Genomic DNA, 4,590 nt, shown 5'->3' with positions numbered 1-4,590 from the left:
TTGATATTAGTGCTGAAAAGAAAGTTACTTTTGCAGTTTTTATTTTCAGCAAGACACTCCATCTAATGCAATCAATGCTTGTTCATAATACTTTCCTACAAAATTCCTTTAGAAATGATGATAAAGAAATGTCTTACTATATTCCTAATCGCCTGATCTTGGATTAATCTAAGCTTTCATGTAACCTGAGCTCCCCCAAGTAGACGAAATAAGTATTACATACCCTCGTTGGAAATGCCGTTAAATGTATAAATATCCTGACCAATAATGTGACAATTGTTTCCTGTTACCAAATGCTTAACTTAGAACAGTACAACCGTTTGACCATTGAGGTTCGATTGTGGAAAATATTTGATTATAATACGCGCAAATAGATTTCTTTTCTTTAGACCTTAAGTTTAGAAAGGCAGTCCCTTGGGAAACCTGAAACGCCCCCTGGGGAACCACGCCCCAGGCAACAAAAGAGCGACACGCGACATTGCTCATGCTCTTCTTTCTTGTCTCTTCGGCACGCGTTCGGCGTGCCTCGCCAGGCAATGCCCTCAGAGTCGGCCAGCGAGACAGGCCTTTTGTTCGCCTGAAGCTACACACGTGAAGTGCCGCGACATCGATCTGCCCTCAGTTTGTTTTATTTCATTTATTTCTTTTGTTTTCTTAAAGTTATCAGTCCGTTAAGTTACACTGGACTAATTCAGGAATGACCAAGTTCCATTTTAAGCCTTTTTCGTCGAGCCAACTATACCGAGGTCAGACCAAGCCACGTGGTCTCGCCAGCGGCAACGAAGGAAACCTGAAAACAGCCGAATTGCCAGACGGAGGAGGCGTTTTCAATCAGACACGGAGAACCCCGGAGAATCCCTAGCAAAAAGCCAGGATCAGCAGCTAGCGTGGGACCAGCAAAAGGCCAAGCAGGCCGCCGACAAGACTTAACACACATTCTGTGTTCAGGGATGTCCTTTTTAACTCCTAAACTCATAGCGTTAGCTTACTTTCATTAGTTCTTCTATGCCGTATGAGTCAAATGCTTCCCACAATCGAACCTCCGTTTCTCATTGTTCAGCAATTGTTTATTTTCCCGGTATTCAACCATCTTTTTATCACATTAGTTAGAGAATAAATTCACTGTAATATAATCAAGAACTGTGTGTGTTGCCTATTTCTACGTCCCTGCCAAGAGAATTGACCCTTTAGATATGAGACTGACTGATTGATTTAAGATAATTGAGCGATTATTAACTGACTGATTAACTCATCACTAGTAATAATTGTATAATTATTAAAAACTACCTAGAGGTCCGGAGACTCTAGGATAATAACAACTCCAGTGGTGCCCTGGAACGAGGAATAAAATTTGATTTTATGAATATTAAAATTCATAATTGGGTATTAATTCTCATAAATTTATTAAAATGCATAACTAAATTTAGGTTTGCTACAAGGTACAACTGCACATAAGGTCCATTGTAATAGAAAAAAAAGGAGCCAGCGGAGAGGGGTAGTCCTAATAATCCGAGAGAAAATTTAATTTCCAAGATTAATCTACAAGTAAAAAACTTGAATATTCTCTGACATTATAGTCACACATGTATGAGAGAAACTTCACTTTGCAAGGCTGCAACACACACACATCTGCCGTGTAATATGCATGCATTGGAAAGTTATATTAAACTTTGCAATCTGATTTAGCAGTGAGGAAATACTCGTGAGTTTAGCCCACAATCACTAGCATGCACCTTAGTGGTTGCCTATCCACCCACCTGGTGATATAATTGAAGATGGAATTTTAACAGGGGCGGTGGTGCAGTGGTTAGCACTGTCGAGGTTGATTGGTGACCCTAAATTGTCCTTAGGTGTGCGTGTGAGTGTGACTGGTGGTTTGTCTATGTGTGGCCCTGCGATGGATTGGCGACCGGCCCAGGGTGTACCTCACCTTTCGCCCGATGGCAGTTGGGATTGGCCCCAGCCCCCCGCGACCCTGAATTCTTTTTTTAATCCCGGTTTTGTTATGCTTAGCATTAAGATGAGGACCGATAGTGTACCAATTGTGCGAGAGCTGTTACTGGCTTTATTTCCAGACTTTCTTAATTTACACAGTTCAAATGTGCAGGTGGTAAATAAAACTGCGAATGCACTGTTATATCAATAGATATTAGTAAAAACTACTGATGCTCTGTTCTGCAGTTATTTGATGTTGTTTTATGTAATCTTGGATTTCTACAACAGGTCATCATTTCATCAGTTAGCCTAGTTAACATGGAAGAACTCAGCATATATATTATATTCATATTTATTATTAGAGAAAGGCAAGCCTTTCCTGAATCCTGCCCCCTGCCATATCCTGACATCATCCTGACATTTCAACAGTTGTGGTACTCCACATCTCACCACGAGTGTCAGCAGCGACAGTCCGGCCCTTTCCTCTGCGCTCCAGTGTTGGCAAAGGTGGGGCTGATGAAATATTGAGCAGAACTTGATTTGACAACATTTGAGTTGCCTTAAATCTTTAGGCATAATCATACCTATAATGATTCCCCTCACATTTAATTTAATTTTGACGTTAAGCATTATGCACATCTAACTATGAAGGTGTAGCCAATCACCAACGTGTGTGTTATATTTTATCTGTGTTTTTTCATCACTGACTGAGCTTTATTTTTCTATAAATCCAGACACTTGGGCATTTAGGCTACTTTTTTGGAGTGGCTGTGGCTTAGGAAGTAAAGAGGGTTGCCCATTAATAAATAGGCAGTTCGAGCCCCAGCTCTTCCAAGCTACATGTTGAAGTGTATGTGCAAGATAGTGAACCCTGAATTGCCCATGATGGCTGTTCCATCAGTGTGTGAATGTGTGTGTTTCCGTTTGAGCACTTAGGCTCAGTGTGTGAAAGGTGAATGCGATGTAGTGTAAAAAGCGCTTTGAGTGGTCGCACTGCATAGCAATCTTTATAAATGGAGAACTTTCACTCAGTTAGTGGAGAAAGTCAGATCAGGCTGTATTCACCTAAAATTTTTTTATTCACCTGCAAAATGTAACGTCTGCAACCCTACAGTGTACTTGTGAAGGACCTGAGAGCTGTTTATAAGTTGGGTGGCACTACTCACGCGTCAGGCTGCTGCAGGAAGGTCTTCATGGCTTTGAGCTGCTGGAAGTGGCAGGACATGTCTGTAGCCAACACCATCTCCACTACTAGAGTCCGCAGTTCTCTTAAAGAGTGTATAAAAGTGTCGGATAGATTGTCATAAACAAAAGTTGGTGATTTCTTAACTTTTCACCATCGTAAGGTCAAACTTTCAATGCTTTGGTTTAAATGAACCTCTGAGCCTTCAAGCTCTGTCCATCTCTCTCACCGCCCAGCCCTTAATGAAAAACCTAGCTCAGCCGCATCAGTTCACTGTTGATCTCAGTCTGATCTCCATCTCCAACAGAAAAGCCAGTCTGTGTACCTGTTGTAGGTTAACACACAGGACAGCCGCACTTGGGGGGCTTCTCAAGTCTCTTAATTGCATCCACGTTTCCCTCACTCACTTTCCTCACTTTCCTTCAAGAGCGAGGAAATATGTTTTTAGAGACATACATCCATTCCTCCGAAACGTCACATGAAGAGACATCCGTTCCGGATCCGGATCATTTCTACTGACACAATGCTTATATTATCTGCATTTATATTTGATTCTAATTGGGAATACGTTATTGAATAACTCTAAAATAAACTAAATATGATCATGGTGTCTTTGGATTTATTAGGCTAAATGTTTCAGGGGAAATTTAAATGATGGATCTCAAATCAAAGCTGACGCTCAGTTTTAGGCTTTCTGTTTATTTCCTCTTCTGATATCCTATAACACTACTGCATACAGTTTATTTGCAGGTCACATCACTCGTCACTGATTGATCACTGCGTTCCATCATATCAATCCAACATTTTTTTCATTCATACTTTCATCAGCTGATTTTACTCGCGGAGCCGCCGGCTGCTTTCATAAGATGCAGTCGGTGAGATGGCTGGATGTGCAGGCTTTATTTCCCTTTTCTTGCTTCATTAGAGACTTTAGTGCAGTTTAGTGACTTGTCCAACTCCTTAGGCTACATGTTTACTATGTTTTATTGTTGTCTATTTGGACTAAACACAGGAATGATCTCACGTGACTGAATAGAAATGATGATAAATGATGTAAAACGTGTTTCTTGTAGACAGACTCTCCGACTCTCTCTGAATTTAATTGTCTCCATAATAAAAGTTGATGGAAGAAATAAAATAAAGAAAACTCTCTCTAATAAATAAATAAAGTTGTGTGTGGGGCTTTTGGCCTTTCTGGTAGTCTTGTGCTTTCTCGTCCCTCTCCTCTCTCCTCCTATCACTTCCTGCAGGTTTTCTGGCTCTGGAGCTGTGGAGTCTGGATCTGTGGCTGCGGGTCGCCTGCTGCCCCCGTGTTCCTGCTCGACACCCTCTACTGCAACGACTATTGTTGCTAGTCTTATTGTTATTATTGTTATTATAATCATTAACATTACGATGGTTACCATTAACACTATTATAAATATCTGTACCATTTTTCATTTAGTTTATAGCAACATTACCTTCGCTGTCTG

The sequence above is a fragment of the Micropterus dolomieu genome, linkage group LG01 (genome assembly GCF_021292245.1).
Source record: "Micropterus dolomieu isolate WLL.071019.BEF.003 ecotype Adirondacks linkage group LG01, ASM2129224v1, whole genome shotgun sequence".
In the NCBI taxonomy this organism is placed as follows: Eukaryota; Metazoa; Chordata; class Actinopteri; order Centrarchiformes; family Centrarchidae; genus Micropterus; species Micropterus dolomieu.
This window is presented reverse-complemented; position numbering follows the sequence as displayed.